General features: G+C 37.3%; 1 protein-coding gene and 1 pseudogene across 5 annotated transcripts in view; both read left to right on the forward strand.

Annotated features, from left to right (window-relative positions):
* Positions 1 to 22,480, forward strand: part of SLC1A3 (solute carrier family 1 member 3) — a 202,322-nt gene that overhangs the window by 24,526 nt on the left and 155,316 nt on the right. The window lies entirely within an intron of this gene.
* Positions 14,961 to 15,419, forward strand: LOC138167224 (calcium-regulated heat-stable protein 1 pseudogene; annotated as a pseudogene).

Consider the following 22,480-nt stretch of genomic DNA (forward strand, 5'->3'; position numbering starts at 1 on the left):
GTAAAAAACAAAACTTGAGACCTTCCTACAAAGGGAAGGACTGTATAAAGATGTTGTACAATGCATTCATTCATTCTCTATTTATTGGACTGGACTCATGGTTTCTTTGGCTTATGGACAATTTTATGCAATTCATAGTCTTAGAGAGTTTTCTGGGGCACTGAGATGTTAAGTCATATGAGTCACATAGACAATTTGTATTAAAGAAAAGAATTACACCCAGGTCTTCCTAACTTCAAAATAGTATAGGAGACTATACTATATTACCTCTTGTCCAATTCATATTTGAGAAAAGGTTTATAGCTGGAGGTACAGAGCAAGCTGGATATGAGCCAAAGTATGACTTTTACTATGGCAAACTAGGGTTATTTTTTTTTCTTCTAGGAAATCTGCCATATCCAACTGTCAGGTCCTAGACAGGATATGCCACAGCAGTAGTAGGGGACAAAAATGGAGAGAAGGAGAAGACCACTGATCAGTTGTAAGGGACTAGTTTTCAATCTGGTGTACACTCTGAAGTTTAAAAACCCTGATGTCATGGTATTGGAATGCTTGCAAAGGTTGGAGAAATAATTTGGCATTGGCTATATACTAAATCCGGCAGCACTTGACAACACGGAGAGGAAGATCCCTCCAAGCTCCTGTTACAAAAAGAGAGACTGGTTTGGAGCCTAGTACTTAAGGGATCTGTGAAGTCAGAACACATGGATGCTGCCAAGTGGCCCCACATAAGTTCTGGGCTGATAGGTAGGCAGTGGATGCTGCCATCTGGGCATCTGATTAGACTTAAAAAATCCAAAAATAATTTAGATGCAATGAACTGATGGATGAAATAACTTCATTTGAGTAAAAAATCTGACTCCTAAGAAGAGTCAAGTTTCACTCAAAACACCTAGAAAATGCCACCTGAAATAACTTCATTTGTTTGGGTTACATAAACACGGCAAGAAATGACCCCTGGTTGCCCAGACCTGAAGTCTGGAGCTCAGGAAAAGTTTCCTGAGCAATAGAATAATTATGCATAGCTCCTGCTCCCAGAAAGATGAAACATCACGAATCTGGCAATCCCAACAGCTTGATGCAAGCACACCAACAGTATAATAAAGACACAGTTGCAGAAGTAGGTTCTATTATCCCTGTGGTCAAGATGGACGTCTGAACATTGAAGGAACTGAAGAGAGGAATTCCAACTTGATTTGGTAGAAAGTATTGACCTCTAACTTTGCATTTACTTACATGTCTATTTTTGTTTCCATCCTATGGAAGGGTAAAGGGAATAGACATTTATATAGCACCACTTATAAACATTTACATGGCACATAATAATGTACCAGATTGTGGTGATTTACAATTATTATCTCATTTGATCCTCACAACAGCTCTGTGAGGTAGATACTATTATCACCATTTTATAGTGAAGGAAGCTAAGGTTAAGTGACTAGCCCAGGTTCACACTGCTAGTAAATGTCTAAGGGTGGATTTGAACTCAAGTTTTCATCCACTGTGCCACCTAGCTGTTTAAGTGGAACCTAAACTCCTCAAGGGCTGGGACTATTTCAGTTTTGCTTTTGTATCCCCATCATTCCATACAATTCCTGGCATTATTAATAGGCACATAAAGGAGGCTTATTTTGATTAATTGATTTATTTATCCTGTGTTGGAAAATGATTATAGGATCAAAGATATAGGTCACAAAGGTCACCTCAGATCATGAAGATCCTAAACTTTACCTCATCAACAGTGGTTTATGGGACTTCTCTGTCTGTACTCGGGAGATTTTGTACAGGGTAACACTGATAACAACTCACTGGGGAGTTCGGTGAGTTTGCATCCTTGAAGTCTGCACATTCCCTGTTGAGTGAAAATGCTGAATAAGTTCCATTCTCTCTGTGGTTTCCAGAGGGTCATCAGTCTTCTCTCTCTCCACTCCATCTCTTCCTGAGGGGCAACAATGTCAAGCAAGGGATATGAAGATTTGTGAAAGTGCCCAAAAAGGCCTTAGCTTTTAGCCCCTATCACTGGTGAAACCTCACCTCCTTTCTGTACTTGCTGAATTTCAGTGAAGGCCAGTTACACATATGTAGTATAACAACTTCACCTACAAAGGGGTAATCAAATATGCTTGGGTGCTGTATATAGCATTTACTTAGTATAGAATGAATAAGCAAATGAACAGTACATAATAATTAAAACACAAGTTGTACTGAAAGAATAAAATACCTCTTGAAAAGTTGTAAACTCACTCTCTAAACCTGGAAGTCCTCCCAGACAGAAGATCAATTTGAACCCAAGAGTTTGAGGAAATGTAGTGTGAGATGTTTAATTTCCAATTGCAACTCTCTTTTAAATAGGCAAATAGTCACAAACAAAATCTATATACTCAAATGGAGATTTAACAATGGAATCTTAAATAATAAGGGGGGGTCAAAGAACAAATGATAGAAAAAATTAATAACAATGTAAAATAAAATAATAATGATGAAATAACACACCAAAATTTCTGGGATTTAGCTAAAACAATCCTCAAGGGGGAAAATCATATCCTTAACAAAATAGAAAAAGAGGTTAATTAACTGAATATGCATTTAAAAATTAGAAAATCAACAAATAAAACTAATGTAAGCACAAAAAAAGAGATGTTAAAAATGAGAGGGGAAATAGACACATTGGAAATTTAAAAAAAAGTAAAACTAAAAGCTACTTGTTTGAAAATAATAAAATTAATAAACCCTTAGCTAATCTGATTAATATGAAGAGGATAGGAAATCAAATCAATAAAATATCAAATTAACAAAGTGAAATCAGAACAAAGCTAAAAGAAATAAAAAGAACAATCAATATATAATGCATAGTTAAATGCTAACAAAATTAAGAAGACAAAAGAAATAGAGGAATGTCTTCAAATTCTAAAATACCCAAACTATCAGAAGACCAGATTAAAGATTTTAAATTAGCTGATCACAGAAAAAGAAATAGATCTAGCTATTTAAAAAAAAAAAACAATCAAAGAAAAAAATCCTGGATCCAATGGATTCATAGGAGAGATTTATCAAACTTTCAAAGAACAGCTAGTACCCATACTTCACAAATTTGTCTCAAAAATTAAGAAAGCTGGGGCAGCCAGGTGGCTCAGTGAATAGAGCACCAGCCCTGGAGTCCGGAGGACCTGAGTTCAAATGTGACCTCAGACACTTAATACTTCATAGCCATGTGACCTTGGGCAAGTCACTTAACCCCACATGCCCTACCTTTCCCCCTCCAAAAAGCAAAAAAAAAAAATTTGAGAAAGCACCCTACTAGAATTCTTATATGAGACAAATATAGTCCTGACATCTAAAGCAGGGAAAGAAAAAAAAACACAGGAGAGAAAAAAACCAACTAGAGGCCAATATCATTAATGAATATTGACTCAAAAATTTCAACCAGACAACTAAGTACCCATTCCATGTTTTACTAACTAGATGAAGAAGCAAAATACGCAAAAGCTCTGGATCTAGGACTTATAACATTGGGGATGGATTTGGAACCTAGATGAACACACAGACAACAAAAACTCCCACAGTAGAGCAGGTTCTTGGTCTTGGCTGGGGACTTTTACCTTTGACTACAAGTAGGCTATCATGGAGTACAGTAAATAGATTCAACAACCAGTCCCCATGAGGATCCACATTTCCATGATTGATTCCGTCATTCTCTGACACTGACCTTCCAAAAACTACTTTTCCAAAGCTGCCTGTGTCCTCACTTCCTAATGCCACTACAGCCAAATGCTGAGTAGCAGAGTGGGAGGAGGTTAAGGGTGAGACACTCACTTTTTTTGAAAGAGAGAAAAGTTATGTTGGTCAAGGAAATGTTTTGAAGGTATGGAGATTAAGCCTTAAAGAAGATAAGACAGGAATGCATTAGGATACGGAATAAAATGTTTAAGTTTTCAGATGAGAACATATGGATGAATGTCACTTATAAAAAGCATAATTCCAATTGGTGTTACTAACCCCTTTACATGGTGAGATCAAAATTATCCCCTCTACATTTAACCCTAACGTTGACAAATTTGTGACAAAAATACCTCTTGATTGATGACAAAATTTGGACAAGATCTCTCCAACTCCCTAGGTCCAATAGGAACTCTGTTCAGAATAACTGAAGGACTTAGATACACCTCCTAGGACCTGTATAAAATCATAATGCTATTGAGAACCAAAAGATTCAAGATTTTAGAATTGTAGAGGAGAAAACACTTTTGGTAGGGGGAGAGACTGCCTCAGTCTCCCCTCTCCCTTCATCAGTGGAGGATCTTGTGAACTCAGAAGCGTCAGGAGAAGTTTGGACTCCCCATCTTTCCATCAGCGTTCTAGCAGTGTCCCTGGAAGAGCTGATGGAAGTCTCTGAATTAGGACCCAAGGACAGACTGAATTCAGATTCAAGGTGCCACAAAGCAACCCACAGAAAAGCTATGTGGTACCTGAGGAAAACGTTTTGATGACTCCAGCAAAAGGACTTCCAGGAACTATGAGTTACCCCTTTGCTGCATGTGCTCACTTAGCTTGAGCACACTTTCTCCTGGACTCTGTATGAACTGGTAGAAGAATGTGTCATACTTACCGAGGCAGCTAGCTATTAACAGTGGATAAAGCATTGAGCCTGAAGTCAGAAAGAGCTGAGTTTGAATCCATTCTTAGACCTATAATAACTGTGTGACCTTGGGCAAGTCATTTAATCTGTTTGCCTCAGTTTCCTCAACTGTAAAATGTGAGTAACAATAGCACTTAGCTCCCAGCATTATTCTAAGGATCAAATGAGATATTTGTAAAGTGCTTAGCACAGTGCCTGACACAGAGTAGGCACTGTATAAATGTTTATTCTCTTTCCTTCTGTGATAATATTTTCCTCTCAGCTCTTTTTATTTTATGACCTTAGTAAATACCCTTTATCTAAAAACTAAGTATAACTGGCTAGGTGATTGCTATTCAGTCATTTTCCATTGTGTCCAGCTCTTCATGACCCCATTTGAGGTTTTCTTGGCAAAGATACTAGAGTGGTTGCCATTTCCTTCTCCAACCCATTTTACAGATGAGGAAATTGAGACAAACAGAGCTGAGCAACTTGCTCAGGGTCACACAGCTAGTCAGTATCTGAGCTCAGATTCGAACTCAGGAAGATGGGTCTTACTTACTTCAGGCTTGGCACTCTATCCTCTACACTACCTAGCTGCCCTAATTTATTGATTAATTAACCAATTGATATCAGGTAACAATCACTAGGGGTAAACACACTGGTAAGGGCAATAACATATATGACCTATAACATTAGAAAGATGCTTCCAAAGTAGCAGCTGAGCTCTGGAGACCCAGCCTGCTAGCATGAATGTGAATGTGAGTTAGGATAATCATTCCACACCCCAAGCTACTTGTGGAGTTTTATCCTGAATAAATATTTAGCCCTTCACATATGCAGAGACCCCTGGAGAGATAATCCACCCAGGACTTTTGCTACCCTGGTTTTCAGTATTTTTGTGCCCTGTCTTAGACTGAAATTGAACAAGTCAAATTTTTCTGATTGTTTCTTTATACATCAGGTCAATTTTTTCAAAAGTAACCTTTGCTTGCATGACAACTCATATACTGATAACTATTATATTATCATACTTAGTATGAGTTTTGCAGCTAATATGAGAAGTATAAATTTTTCATACCTAAAATACTAATACATAGCAGTTTTTCTAGAGCACACCATGATAGTTTATTACTGTTCTTTTTTAAAATTTTATTTTTAAACCATCCTATACCTGCCTTATTTGTGCCACGAGTCTGGACAACTTATATGAGATTGTTATGTACTGCAGGTCCATGGGACGAAATTTGCCTGCTGGCCTAGAAACCCCATGTAATCAATCCTACATGGATTATCCTTTTTTTTTTTGAGGAGCGCCATAGCTCTTTGAAGGCTTTTTTATGTGTACTTTCTTTAAGGTAAGGAAAAGAGTGAGTTAGAAGCTCAGTTTAGATGGTCCTTTCAGAGGCAGGGATCCAATGGGAATAAATCTCAAAGGTATTTTGGTATAGTAACCCAGAGAAAATCTGCTTGGATTTACTAGGGATTACTAGGGAGATTTTGGTGTGTCCTGTGTAAAAAGGACTATTTGCAAATATTATTCAGCCTCTAATTAGATGGACTTTTTTACTGAAGAGATGATAGAAGAGTTTTTACCCAGGACAGTTTGTCTTCTCATGGGAAGAGTAAAGGCTAAAGGGGATCATTTCCAGTAACTCCAGGTCCTTAATCCCTGTTGATAGAGATCCACATAATCTGGAATTTCTGTAGGAACTAAACTTTCCTTCTGAGAATGGAAGTTTGACTTTGTTTTCCTTCTTACGTTCATCAATTATTAGATATGTCTGTGTCCATGGATCCAAAGTAGAGGTACTCTCTGATGGAAAAGAGTCGATACTAGATACAGATATCTAGAATGTCAAACTGAAATAGAAATGGCAAGGGGGTGGGGGGATCACTAAAATGTATATGAGGATCTCAGTAGGCTGCATATTGACAGTTTTAAGTTATAATGTTGGTTAAACATTTCGCAATTACATTTGAATCTGATTTGGTCTGTACTAAAGAGTGTTACAGGCCACATGGACCCACCAGTCAGTTGGTTATCTGATGCTTCTGCTGCAAAGGATCAAGATTTTCCTCTGGGAAGGGAGACTTGATTTTCTTTTCTTTTCTTTTCTTTTCTTTTCTTTTCTTTTCTTTTCTTTTCTTTTCTTTTCTTTATCGTATTTGTGTTGGGAAGATCCTTCTGCAAGCACCAAGACAGATACCAAGATACACCAAGACCTATTTGAACTATGTCAAATGACATTGGTTTGTATATATTTAAGCTCTCCTTCATTTAAGTGTGACAGTTTTAGTATCGTAGAAAAAAATGGTAGATAATCTTGTTTTTCCTATTTTTGCAATATGTGCTATTTGAGTTAATTGTTTGTTGAATATTTGATAGAATTTCCTTTTAAGTCCATCTGGCTCTAGTTTCTTTTTTCCCTTTGGGAGTTCATGTTTTGCTTGTTTAAATTCTTTTTCTGAGCTTAGATTATTTTTCACTATATTTTATGTTATTAATACTAGCATTTTGCAGTTTTATAAATGTCATCCATTTCACTTAAGTTGCTGGAGTTTTTTTATTGAAATGTAGTTGTAATTAATTTTATTTCTTCTTTGTTGAGAATTCTTTCTCATTTTGAAACTAGTCATATGGTTTTCCTACTTTTTTTTTAGTGGTTTTGGAATGAATTTTATTTTTTTAATTTAAATAGTATTTTATTTTTCCCCAATTAAATATAAAAAGTTTAGCATTCATTTTTACAAGATTTTGAGTTCCACATTTTTACCTTTCTCCCTTCCCTCCACTCTTCTGAAAATGGTAGGCAGTTTGATATGGTTTATACATGTGCCATCATGTAAAACATATTTCCATGTTCTTCACAGTTTTGGAAGAAGAGAGATAAAAATGAAATAAAACCATGGGGAAGAATAAAGTGAAAAAAATATGCTTTGATGCTCATTCTGAGTCCATCAGTTCTTTATCTGGATATGGATAGCATTTTCCTTCGTGAGTTCTTTGTACTTATCTTGGATCCTTACTGAGAAAAGCTGAGTCATTCATAGTTGATTATCAAAAGATATTGCTGATACTATGCACATTTTCCTGGTTCTGCTTAGTTAGTATATGAACAGGCAGTTTGTACAAATCTTTCCAGGTCTTTATGAAATCTGTCTGTTCACCATTTTTATTGGACAATAGTATTCTATTACATGCACATACCACAGCTTTTTCAGCCATTCCCTAATTGATGGGCATCCCTTCAGTTTTCAATATTTGCCACCACAAAAAAGGCTGCTATAAATATTTTTGCCCATGTAGGTCCTTTTCTCTTTTTTATGACCCCTTTGGGATACAGACCTTGCAGTGGAATTGCTGGATCAAAGTTTGGTTGACCTTTGGGCATAGTTCCAAATTGCTCTCCAGAATGGCTGTATCACTGCACACCTCTACCAACAGTGCATTAATGTCCCAATTTTCCTCACATCTTCTCCAACATTTATAATTTTCCTTGTTTGTCATATTAGCCAATCTTATTGGTGTGAGGTGGTATTTCAGAGCCATTTTAATTTGCACTTCTCTAATAAAAAGTGTTTTAGAGCACTTCTTCATATGCCTATAGATATCTTTGATTTCTTTATCTGAAAACTGCCTGTTCATATACTTTGAGCATTTATCAATTGGGAAATGGCTTGTATTCTTACAGATTTTATTCAGTTCTCTATATATTTGAGAAATAAGGCCTTTACCAGAGATACTTGCTATAAAGATTGTTTCTCGGCTTTCTGCTTTCATTCTAATTTTGGTTGCATTGGTTTGTGTGTACAAAAGCTTTTCAATTTAATATGATCAAAATTATCTATTCTACATTTCATAATGTTCTCTATCTCTTGTTTGGTCAATTTGATTAATTTGGTAAATTCTTTCCCTTCCCATAGATCTGACAGGTAGTCTACTCCTTGCTCTTCTAATTTGATTGGTTCATCATCTATGGTACCTTTTAGCAAGATGTGGTTTCCTTCCTTATCTCTTTTAATTAGGTCTATTTTCGTTTTTATTTTGTCTAAAATCAGGGTGGCTACCCCCACTTTTTTTTTACTTCAACTGAAGTGTAATAGAGTCTGTTCTGGTCCCTTACCTTCACTCTATGTGTGTGTCTCTGCTTCAGGTGTGTTTCTTATAAATAACATTTAGTAGGATTCTGATTTTTTATCTATGCTGGTATCCGCTTCTGTTTTATGGGAGAGTTCATCCCATTCATATTCACAGTTATGATTACTACCTGTGTGTTTCCCTCCATCCTGTTCTTCTTCCTGTTTGTCCTCTCTCCTTTCACCTTGTCCCACCTCACCAGAGATGCTTCAGTCTACCACCTCCCCTGATCTGTCCTCCCTTATGTCAGTCCCCACCCTACCCCACTTTACCCAATCTCCTCCCCTCTTACTTCTCTGTCTGGCAAGATAGATATAACTGATTGTGTATATGATTCCTTCTTTGAGCCCATACTGATGAGAACAAGGTTCAATCAATACCTATTGCCAATCCCACCCCTTATATGATTTTAAGCTCCTTTTTGAGCCCTTCAATAAGATCCTTCTGGACTTGAGACTATTACCTATTTTTCTTTAGAGTTTTGCCCGTAGGTGTTATATTATTATTTTCCTCTTCTGAATTTGTGTGTCACTCTTCCCTGTCACCATAATAACTTTCTATGTTCATATTCTTTTGTTGTTGTTGTTTTTTACCCATCTTTTTTTTGGCCCTTTTCCTTTCTTTTAAATTTAATCTCTGCTCCCAGAAAGGAAGGGGCACTGTCTCTGGCTTCATATGCCAATGACTGGAGGCTCTGCTTGTTTACCTAGTGTTGTGTTGATGTTGCTCTGCAGTCCACAGGGGACCCTTATGTCTAGTGCTGTGCTGAGGGAGTGAGGGTGGGTGGTTGGTGCTGCTGGAGGCTAGTAGGTTACCTGGTACTGATCTGGTGTCCTAGTGGTGGTATCTGGCAAATCCTGATGCCCAGTGGGAGTGTTTCTGCATTTCCCTGAAGCAGGTGAAGGTCTATCCTATTTTCTTTTCATGTTAGAGGATGCCTGTTTGCCTAGAGCTACAATGAAGTATGTGGTGATCCTAGGAGCTGGAGTCTATGAGCCCCTCTGGCTATGCTAAGGCACATGGCGGGTCCTGGTGCTGGCTTCTGCCTGCTCCACCATACTGGGGTTCATGAAGTCTCACTGGTTTGCTGAGGTGAGGCTTGCTGCCAGTTTGCCGGGACACGCCCTGTTCTGGAAATCATTCCCCATTTACTCAAATGAGAGAGAACTTTCTTGCCAATCCCCCAAGTTTCTTGGGCTAAAATATTATTTTACCCCATCTTTTTGCTGGATTTGTTTTGGGGCACTATTTTATGGTTGTTTGGAGATGAATAGGGGAGAGTTACAATGATTTACTGTTTATTCCTACATCTTGGCTCTCAGAAGTTGGTTCTCTCTACATTTTCATATGAAGTCGAAAGCCTTATTCAAAATACTCTATTAAAGATTTTGACTGAATAAAGAAATCTATTTCTTCCAAGAAATCCATAGTATTTTTTTTCTGTTTGAGCAAGAGAGCAAAGCCTTCTGAATTGTTTCCCCTTTTCTTTCTCTCCCTTTGCTCTATACTCCTTCTCTGGTCATAACTTTCTACCTCCCTCCCTCATTCCTCCTAAAGTTATTCCTTTTGACTTCTAGTCCCTTCACTCCTGCCCTGTTAATCCATGACCTCTACTGTGGCATTACTTCCTTTTACAGTATTGATTCCATAATTCACTTGTCCAACTATATATTCTTCTACCTTTGAATGCTACTCATTCTTGTTTTTTCTTCTACCTATCTGACTGCCCTTCCTCAGTTTCCATTTTTGGATCAGCATCTGTCTTCATCTTATTGTGAAGGTTTTATCTAGGTTCCTCTTCTTTTCTTTTGCTTGTTTTCTTATTGATCCCAATTTTCATGGGTTCAATAATCTCTGTAATCAAATAACAAAATCTACATATCTGTAATGTTAATGGGATTCAAGATCTTCCCTGTCTATTAATAGGCCTGACATGGAGCCCATTAAGGGAAGCTTACTTTGAGGAGGCTTGCTTGTAGGAAGGCTTTCACACCTTTTGCTAATTTCCAATTAGGCTCTGAGTCAGGAGGGTTGTGATGGCTTCTGGCTCTGAGAAGTATACACTCTGAGTTGGTATTTTGCTTTGGGGGCTCACTTATGAGAACTTGTGATTCCCTGGTCGAGATTCTGAGTGACCACATGTTCAGAGCTCCCTGCCTGCTCAGATGTAAAGGCTCCCTCAATCCAGGAATGTATGTAAAGTGTATAGTTCATTCAGACAGTCAGAACCCTGTCTGTTGGTCTTTATTTCTCTGTTTGTATTTTCGCTGAAATTCAGGGTGCTGACTTTTCCCCTGAACTAGTGAATGTAACTAAAGAAGATTGTTGACCCCTTGAACAGCTATCTTTCCTAGTAAAGTGGATCTAATTACCTGTGCTAGCAGCCATCCAGGGTGTGCCAGTGTGGTTGCCGCTACAATATTTAGCCCTAATATCTCTCCCAATATCCAGTTTCATAGACATCTTAGTGACATCCCAAACTCAACATATCTAAAAATGGAACACATTATCTTCCTACCCTTACTCCTCTAGCAACTCCTCCCTCAAGGTTTTTTCTTTCTTCTGTGGGCCACACCATTCTTCCAATTACCAGCATTCAAAACCTGAGTCATCCTTAACTCTTCCCTCTTCCTCCCTCATCCCCATACCAATCACTTGTCAAGCCACCTTTATTCTACTTAAAAACATTCTTACATCCATCTTCTTCTCCACACTTTCAAAGTCACTAAACTAGGGTGTGCCTCTATCATCTTTTATTTGGATTATTTTAGCAGCCTCATAATTGGTCTCCTTGCTTAAAATATCTCCCTCTCCCATACATAGTTACCTCCTTCACATATTACCTATTCTTATGACACAAGTGTGACCAGCACAAGTAGTCTTGACCTATGTCTTTCTAGTGAGCTTCAGTGACTCTGGAGGAGAGAGAGAGGCTGATGACTTTACATAGCCCTTCTTCACTTAAATTCTATTCACTTGCGAGTTAAGATGTCACCCTTTAGATGGCATTGGTCTTCTTCAAGAATGAAGGATGAGGTGGGTTGTGGAGTCAAGATGGAGGAGTAGAAACAGGACTTCTGCATGGCTATGCTTCCACCCCCTCCAATTCATATAATAGGTGACTCTGAACAAACTTTGGAGCTACAAAACCCACAAAATGACACAGAGAAGCTAACCTCCTGCTGAAGACAGCCCGACAGGCTGGCAGGAAGCAGCCAACACAGTGCTCTGGGAGCTGACCTCAGCCCTTGAGTGAGCTGGAAGTTTTAGCCTCAGGGAGGCCACCACCAGCCCTGGCTGGAGGGACTTCAGATCACCAGCAGCTGTGGAGGTTTCCAGAATTATCAACCCATAGATGCTAAGGACAAAGTGAGAGGTCAGTGCAGTGTGGACTTTGGAATCCAGTAATTTGGGAGTGCGGTCGGCCTTTATCCCCTGGAGGGAGAAACTGCTGAGGCGCCATGGCCGTGCAGCCACCGCCATGTGGCAGCTTCAGCTCCTGGCCTGCAGATTGTTGGGGGACGAAACAACCGGTCTGAGGGGTAATTGCTCTTGCTTTAACCTGCTTGGATCTGGATTGTGGTCTAGGGTGGAGGTCCTGGGGTGTGTGATCAGCTTGCCAGAGTGTGTGGAAGCTTCAGAGAGGGCACCCAACTAATACCTTTAGGAGCTGAGAAAACCCCAGCATTTGGGATAAAGCTCCCATTTCTGGTAGCAGAATTCTACTGTGGCAAAAAAAAAAAAAACAGTCAAGTAATTGAGTGGCAACATGAGCAGGCAAAGGAAGCAAAGCAAACAGAGCAACCCAACTTTACATTCCTATTTGGGGGACAAAAAGGATCAAAGCACAGAACAGGAGGAAGACAATGAAGTCAGAACTCCTGCACCAAAAGCTTCCAAGAAAAATACAAGCTGGTTACAGGTCATAGAGGATCTTAAGAAGGATTTTGAAAATCAAATAAGAGAAGTGGAGGAAAAATTGGGAAGAGAAATGAGAATGATGCAAGAAAATCATAAAATGAGAGTTAATAACCTGACTGAAGAAAATAACACCTTAAAAATAGACCAACTCAAATGGCAAAAGAGGCTCAAAAAGGCAATGAGGAAAAGAATGTCTTAAAAAGCCAAATTTGACAGATGGAAAAAGAATCTCAAAAGCTCACTGGAAAGAATCATTCCTTCAGAATTAGGTTGGAGCAAAGGGAAGTTAGTGACTTTATGAGAAATCAACATACTATTAAACAGATCCAAGCAAATGAATAAATATAAGGCAATGTGAAATATCTCATTGGGAAAACCACTGACCTGGAAAATAGATCCAGGAAAGATAATTTTAAAATTATTGGACAACCTGAAAGCCATGATCAAAAAAAAAAGAACCTACAAATCATCCTTCAAGAAATTCTCAAGGAAAATTGCCCTGATGTTTTAGAACCAGAGGACAAAATAGAGGTTGAAAGAATTCACCAATCACCTCTTGAAAAAGATCCCAAAAAGAAAACTCCTAGGAATATTATAGCCAGGTTCTGGAATTCCTAGATCAAGGAGAAAATATTACAAGCAACCAGGAAGAAACAATTTGAAAATTGTGGGAACACAATCAGGATAACCCAGGATCTGGCAGCTTCTACACTGAGGGATTGAAGGGCTTGGAACAGGATATTCTGGAGGTCAAAGGAGCTGGGATTAAAACCAAGAATCACCTACCCAGCAAAATTGAGTATCGTGTTTCAGGGGAAAATATGGTCATTCAATGGAATAGAGAACTTTCAAGCATTCTTGATGAAAAAACCAGAGTTGAATAGAAAATTTGACATTCAGATACGAGAAGCAAGAGAAGCATGAGAAGGTAAACAGGGAAAAGAAATCATAAGGAACTTATCAAAGTTGAACTATTTACATCCCTACATGGAAAAACGATAATTGAAACTTATGAATTTTTTCTCAATATGAGAATAGTTGAAAGGAATAGAAATGTATATATATATATATATGTGTGTGTGTGTGTGTGTATGTATACATACATACGTATGTCTATATAAGAGGGTATATGGGCGCATGAATACGTGTGTGAATGTGTGTATATATGTGTACAGGTATAGGGCACAGGACCAATTGAATAGGAAGGGATGATACTTAAAAGGTGAAATTAAGAGGTGAGAGGAATATAATGAGAAGAGATGGGGAGAGACAGAATGGGGTAAACTATCTCATATAGAAGAGGCAAGGGAAAATGGTTACAATGGAGGGGAAAAACAGGAAGGCAAAAGGGAATGGGTCAACCTTATTATCAATGAATTTGGCTTAGGGAGGGAATGACATACACACTAAATAGAGTATCTCACCCTACAGGAGAGTGGGGGGAAAGGGGATGAGAGGGGCAATGATGGAAAGGAGAGCAGGCTGGTGGGGAGGGAAGTTGGAAGCACCCACTTTTGAAAAGGGATGGGATCAAAGTAGAGAATAGAACAAGTGGGAGGTTGGATAGGAGGGAGGGAAATATAGTCAGTCTTTTACAATATATCCACAATGGAAATGTTTTGCATAGCTACACATGTACAACCTATACTGAACTGCTTATCTTTGCAGTAAGGTGTGACAAGTGAGGAAAGGAGTGAATCTGGAATTCAAAGTTTTAAAATCAAATGTTTAATATATATATATATATATACTGTTATTAATATTATTTTATATGTGACTGGGAAATAAGACATACAGGCACTGGGCCATAGAGATCCACCGTGCCCTACTGGAAAGTTGGAGGGGGTATGGGAGAAGATATGGGAGAGAGCAGATTGGAGGAGGGGATATCCAGTGGGATCGCTATTTTGGGGTGGTGGGTAGGGGGAAAATGGGGAGAAAATTTGTAACTCAAAATCTTGCGGAAATGGATAATGTAAACTAGAAGTTAATAAACCATTTGTTAAAAAAAAAAAGAGGAAACTGTGGATGAGGATAGAGCCAAGAGTACATTTAAAAAAAAAGAATGAAGAATGAACAATAACAACAACAGTCTGTGACCATGCAGCAGCTAATCCCCAGAACTAGCTCTGAAAACAGCAGTACAAAAAACTTGAAACGTGGGATAGTTTCCTCTCCAAGCTATGAGCAGAGTACAACTTTAACATCAAATTAACTGTCCACCCCTGGCTGTGGCTGTGTCGAGCTGTTTGCACCCCCAGGAACAACAGCTTCAGGTAAATTATGTCAGAGGAGCCTCCCCAACCCCCAAAGTCCCCCACCCATCCAGCCTCTCTCGGAATGTTTATGGTCCCCTGGAAAGGGACCATTCATCATCTCCCATGAGAGGATACCTCATTCCCAGCTCCTTGCCAACCTGGTAAACCAGGACTTTTTCATTCTTTTGCTGCCCCAAGGAGCATGCCTTCATTACACCAGCTAAGGGTGACCCAGACATCTTCATTCATATCTCTGATATTGAAGGAGAATACATGCCTATGAAAAGAGATGAATTCACCTATAAAATGTGTTCAATTCCACCAAAGAATGAGAAGCACTAGGCTGTGGAGGTTGTTATCACTCACCTGGCACCAGGTACCAAAAATGAGACCTGGTCAGGACGTGTCATCAGTTCCTAGGTGGCCTCTTGGTACCCCTGATTCCTCTCTTCTCCCCAACTTTACTCTGTTGAAGGACACTGTTCTGGGAGGGGAGGTGGAGCAAGTTTTGGGGACAGACAGATAAGTTATGAGTAAATTTTGGCTAAAGGGTAGGATGGGAGTGGGAACTCAAGGGTCAAATTGTTAGACATGGCTTATCTCCTGAAGAAAGGAGTGGAGGACTAGGGGCAAGGGAACAGGGGTGAGGGGAAATGTTTTGATTCCTTACCAACTGAAGTGTATTAATTTTGTAAAAAGAAGAGTCTCAGTACCTGAGAGGAGGATTAAACTGAGTGGAGGATTAAACCCAAAGAGATGTAGAAAGGGCAACTTAGGATGTGTTATTTTCCTAACATTCTGACTGGGCAACTGCTAGCCCCAGCCTCCACATAGACTGACCTTCTCCCTGTACCTGTGTATGCTGGTATTTTATGCCACCGAGTTAGACCTCTGGGACAGAGGCCCAGTAAGAACCCATGACAGGCAGTTTCGATTTTCTTTCCTGATGTCCCAATCCTATAATGACTCAGCTTGTCACCTCTTAGTGTCATTTGCTATTCTTAGATGTAGCCTCTGCCTTAGGCTTCAGTCAGAATTACTGATTAATTAGAATGGGACTGATGTGAGGATGATGGACACTTGTCTTGTGAGAAGCAGTTGAGTTCAGAGAATGAATCTGGATTCTTAAGAATTTGTTTCAGTGCCTTTTTTGACGGGTATAATTCTCTGGGTGGGGAAGCAGGAGGGCCCAACCACTGTCCAGAGAAGACCGATTCACAGGAGATCAGGCAGCACAGCCCTTATGTGAATCCCAGGATCCCCTTCAGACAGTCATATTCAGTTTTAGCTGTGCTGAGCTGTGAGACAAGAATCCCTCATTCTCCTGTAAAGCTTTAACCAAGTATGATGACTACCCCCACTCCTAGCAAAGCCTGTGAGCTTTGGTGCAGACGTGTCAAGTTTGGATCCACATCTCTGGTTTGAACCATTATACTGTGAAAGGTGGAACAATAGGGGCTCCTGTTTAGAAAAAAAAGCCATCTCTTAAGGTTTGTACTGAAACACTAGATGACTAAGGGGGTAGTAGCTTGCTTTCTGACAACCTGTTTAAACTGAACATTTTGAACATACTTTGGATGATGTCTTTTTTTAAATGTGATATCGTAAATGTTTAGTGATTTTTTTTAGTGACTAAGGTTCCTGCCTTAAGCTAGATACAAGTGCATATGTGAGCTTGTCTTTGTTACAAGATTAAAAATATTGTAAACATATATACTTTTTTTAGGCAAATGAGGCTTTTGGATTTTCTTTGTAATTGGTTTTCTGCATTTTCAGTGGTTGCTATTTAAAAGGAAAAATGAACCCTACATTCAGAACTTTGTGGTTTCTAGAAAATGATTTAAAAAATAATTTAAGGGACAGCTATGTGGTGCAATGAATAAAATGCCGGCCCTGGAGTCAGGAGGACCTGAGTTCAAATCTGGCCTCAGACACTTAACACACACACACACACACACACACACACACACACACACACACACACACACAAAACTAGCCATGTGACCTTGGGCAAGTCACTTAATCCCGATTGCCCTACCTTCTGCCCTCCAAAAAAGGCAAAAAAATATATTAATAATAATTTAAATAACATCAGCTAAAATTCAAGAAATAGATTGGAAGAATGAGCAAACAATGGGGCAGCCAGGTAGCACAGAGAGTAAGAGCACCAGCCCCAGAGTTGGGATGACCTGGGATTGAATCTGGGCTCAGATACTTAGCACCACACCCAGAAATAACTGGCCATGTAACCTTGAGCAAGTTACTTAGCCCCGATTGCTTAAAAAAAAAAAAAGAATGTGCAAACAACAATAAAAGAACCTGACCATAGGAAGTTACCATGGCAACAGGGAGATCAAAACACAAATGAGAAGACAACAAAGTCAAAGTTGCTACCTCCAAAGTCTCAAGGAAAAATAGGAATTGGTCATAGGCCCAAAAAAGAATCCCCAGAATAACTCAAAAATATTTTTAAGACCAAATAAGAGAGTTAGAGGAAAATTTGGGAAAAGAAATGAGAGTGATGAAAGAAAATCATTTTTTTAAAAAAAAGATTCATGAACTTGGTAAAAGAGGCACAAAAATTCACTGAAGAAAAAAACTCCTTAAAATGTAAAATAGGCCAAATGGAAAATGAGGTATAAAACCTCCCTGAAGAAAATTCCTTAAAACTTAGAATTGGGAAACTAATGAGACATCAATAAATGATAAAAACAAAGTCAAAAACAAAAAATAGAAGAAAATATGAAATAAATCATTGCAAAAACAACTGACTCGGCAAATAGATCAAGGAGAGAGAACCAAAGAATTATTGGACTACCAGAAAAACCATGATCTAAAAAAGAGCTTTGACATCATATTTCAAAAAATTATCAAGGAAAACTGTTCTGATTTCCTCAAACTAGAGAGTAAAATAGCATGGAAAGAATCCACCATTCACCTCCTAAAGAGATCTCATAATGAAAACTCCCAGGAATATTTTAGCCAAATTCTAGAGCTCCCAAATCAAAGAAAAAATAATACAAAAAGCCATAAAGAAACAATTAAAATACCATTTAGCTACAATCAGGATAACACAAAATTTAGCAGCTTCTAAATTAAAGGATCAGAGGAGTAAACCGTAATATTCCAGAGAGCAAAGAAACAAGGATTACAATCAAGAACAATCTTTCCAGAAAAACTCGATATAATCTTTCAAGGGGGAAATGGATATTTGATGAAACAGGACTTTCAAGCATCCCTGATAAAAAGACCAGAACTAAATAGAAAAATTGACTGTCACCTACAAGACTAAAGAGAAGCATTAAAATGTAAATAGGAAAGAAAAATCATAGCAAATTCGATAAGGAAAAAAAAAGATCTAAAAGATAAATCTAAAAAAATAGGTCTAAACAATTCAATTGCTTACATTCCTCCATGGGAAAATTATACTTATAACTCCTAAGAAATTTAACAGTATTAGGGCAGTTAAAAGGAATATACATCTTTGGAGGATACAGAGTGTGAGCTGACTATGAAGAGATGATATTTTTTTAAAATTAAGGGGAGAAAAGAGATGCACTAAAAGAAGGAGTAAGAGACAGGTAGAATGGACATAAAAGAGACATAAAAGGAAGAGCTCTTAACAGTGGAAGAGAAGGTAAGGGTGGGGAAGGCAAAGTTTGAACCTTACTCTCATTGGAATTGACTCAAAGAGGGAATAACATACACATTCATTTGGGTATAGAAATCTATCTTGTCCTATAGGAAAGGAAGAAGGGAGAAAAATAAGAGAATGGGAGGGTGATGACAGAAGGGAGGACAAATTAAAGGAGGTAGTGGTCAGGAGCAAAATATTTTTGAGGAGTGACAGGCTAAAATGAGAGAAGAAAAAAGTATAAAAGGGGGGAAATGGGATGGAGGAAAATACACAATTAGAAATAATAACTGAATGTCGATGGGATGAACTCACCCATAAAACAGAAGCAATGGCACAGTGTATTTTTAAAAAGAATCCTATAATATGCTGTTTACAAGAAACACATTTGAAGCACAGAGATACACAGGGAGTAAATATAAAAGGGCTGGAGCATAATCTAATCTGCTTCAGTTGAAGTAAAATAAAAAGCAGTAATAGCAATTATGATCTTAGAAAGAGCAAAAATAAATCGAAAAGATATAAGCAGAGAAACTCTGTTTTGCTAATAGATACCATACATAATGAAATAATATCAATACTAAACATATACACACCAAATGGCATGGCATTCAAATTCTTAAATAAAAAGTTAAATGAGCTATAGGAGGAAATACTCAGTAAAACCAAACTAGCAGGGAACCTCAATTTTGCCCTCTCAGAACTAGATAAATTGAACCAAAAAAAAAATAAACAAGAAAGATGTTAAGGAGATGAATAGAATTATTTCTTTTGGAGGGGGAAGGTAGGGCAATTGAGTTTATGTGACTTGCCTGAGGTCACACAGCTAGTTTTTTGTGTTAAGTGTCTGAGGTCGGATTTGAACTCAGGTCCTCCTGACTCCAAAGCCAGCACTCTATTCACTGCACAGCCTAGCCCCCAAGATTAATAGAATTTTTTAAAAGTTAGATAGATAAACCTCTGGAGAAAACTGAATGGGAACTTAGCAAAAAATTGACCATGTATTAGGGCATAAAAACATCACAACCAAATGCAGAAAAGAAGAAACATTAAATACATCCTTTTCAAATCAAAATTCAGTAAAAATGTCATTCAATAAAGGGTCTTGGAAACACAGGTTAAATATTAGTTAGAAACTAAGTAATTTAATCCTAAAAAATAAGAGGGTAAAACACCAAATCATAGAAACAATAATTTCATTAAAGAGAATAACAACAATGATATTTCACAACTAAAATTTGTGAAATGCAGACAAAGCAGTATTTAGGGGAAATTTGTATCTCTAAACATATCAATAAAATAAAGAGATCAATGAATTGGGCATGCAACTTAAAAACAAAAACCTAGAAAAAGAACAGATTTTAAATCCCCAATTAAATACCACATTGGAAATCCTGAAAATCAAAGGAGAGATTAATAAAATTGAAAGTAAGAAAATCATTACACTAATAATTAAAACTAAAAAAGCTGGTTTTACTTTTTAAAATAGATAAACCAATGGTTAATCTGATTTTAAAAAGAAAGAAAAACCAAATTACCAGTATCAAAAATGAAAAGAGTGAATTTGCCACCAATGAAAAGAGAATTAATACAATTTTAGGAGCAATTTTGACCAATTATATGTCAATAAATCTAAAAATCTGAGTGAAATGAATATTTACAAAAATATAAATTACCTAGGTTAATAGAAGACAGAATACTTAGGTAACCCTATCATAGAAAAAGAAATTGAACAAGTCATGAATATGTTCTCTAAGAAAAAATCATGAGGACCAAATGGATGCTTAAATGAATTCTACTTAACACTTAAAAATTAATTCCAATACTATATAAACCATTTGGGGAAATGTGCAAAGAAGGAATACTACCAAATTCCTTTGATGACTCAAATGGTGCTGATACCTAAATCAAAGAGAATAAAACAGAGAAAGAAAACTATAGACCAATTCCCCCTAATGAATATTGATGCAAAAACCTAAAATAAAATTCTAGCATGGAGATTGCAGAAATATACCACAAAGATAATACACTATGGCCAGGTAGGATTTATACCTGGAAAGCAGGACTGTTCAATATTAGGGAAACTATCAGTATAATTGACCATATAAATAACAAAACCAACAAAAACAATATGATTATTTTAATGGATGTAGAAAAAAAATCTTTTGAAAATAACACAGCACTCATTTTTTAAAAGCTAAAAACCATAGGAATAAATCAAGCTTTCCTTAAAATGACGAATAATATCTATCTAAAACCATCAAGAAGGATTATTTGTGATGGTGATAAGCTAGAAGCTTTCCCAGTAAGATCAGGGGTGAAGCAAGAATTCCCATTATCACCACTATTATCCTATTGTACTCTCACTAAAATTGTACTAGAAATACTAGCTATAGCAATAAGAAAAGAAAAAGAAATTGAAGGAATTTAAATAAGCAATGTGGAAACAAAACTATCACTCTGCAGATGATATAATGGTATACATGGAGAATCCTAGAGAATCAACTGAAAAATTAGTTGAGAATTAACAATTAACAACTGCAGAAAAATTGCAGGATAGAAAATAAACCAACATAAGTTATCAGTATTTCTATATATTACCAACAAAGTTCAGCAAGAGGTAGAAAGAGAAATTCGATTTAAAATTACTGTAAACAATATAAAATACTTGGGAGTCTACCTGCCAAGAAAACCCAGGAACTATTTGAATACAATTACAAAATTGTCAGACCTAAGCAATTGGAAAAAATATTAATTGCTCATGGGTAGGCTAAGGTTATACAATATAAATGACTATTCCACCTAAATTATTTATTCAGTGCCATGCCAATCAAAATGCCCAAAAATTACTTTATAGAGCCAGAAAAAATAATAATGAAATTCATTTGGAAGAACAAAAGGTTAAGAATACCAAGGGAATCAATTTTTTTTTAACGTGAAGGAAGATGACAAGATCTCAAGCTGTATTACAAAGCAGTAATCTTCTAAACAATATAGTAATGGTTAAGAAATAGAATGGTGGATCAGAGGAATAGATTAAGTACAAAATACATAGTAGCAAATGGTCATAGTAATCTTGTGTTTGATAAATGCAAAGATCCAAGCTTTGGGGACAAGAACTCATTATTTGACAAAAATTGCTTGGAAAACTAGAAAGCAGTTCATCAGAAATGAGATATAGATCAACATCTCAAACTGTATACCAAAATAAGGTCAAAATGGGTACATGATTTAGACATAAGGGGTGATATATGAGCAAATTAGGGGAGCATGGAATAGTTTACCTGTCAGATCTATGAATAGAGGAAAAATTAATGACTAACCAAGAGACAGAGAGCATTATAGTATGTAAAGTAGATAAGTTTTATTACATTAAATTCAAAAGTTTTGCACAAACAAAACCAATGCCTCAAGATTAGAATAAAAACAGAAAACAGAAAAAAAATTCATAACAAGTTTCTCTGATAAAGGTTTCATTACTAAAATACATAGAAAACTGAGTCAAATTTATAAGAATATGAGTCATTCTTTAGCTATTTTCAGCAATACAATGAGCCAAGACAATTCCAAAAGACTCATGATGAAACATACTATCTGCCTCCAGAGAAAGAATATTGTCTGAATATAGACTGAAACATATTAGTTTTCTCTTCCTTCTTTCCTTCCTTCCCTCCTTCCCTCCTTCCTTCCTTCTTCCCTTCCCTCCTTCCTTCCTTCCTTCTTTCCTTCTTTCTTTCCTTCCTTCCTTCCTTCTTGTCTTTATTGTTTTTTGTTCAAGTCTTCTTGTACAAAATGTCTTATATGGAAATGTTTTACATGATTAAACATGTATAACCTATATGCGACTGCTTACCATTGGAGGGAGGGGTGAAGAGAGGAAGGGAGGGAGATACAGAATTTGAAACTCAAAA

The sequence above is a fragment of the Petaurus breviceps genome, unplaced genomic scaffold (assembly GCF_028583685.1).
Source record: "Petaurus breviceps papuanus isolate PSGF00001 unplaced genomic scaffold, PetGlider_PUasm1.0 229, whole genome shotgun sequence".
Lineage (NCBI taxonomy): Eukaryota > Metazoa > Chordata > Mammalia > Diprotodontia > Petauridae > Petaurus > Petaurus breviceps.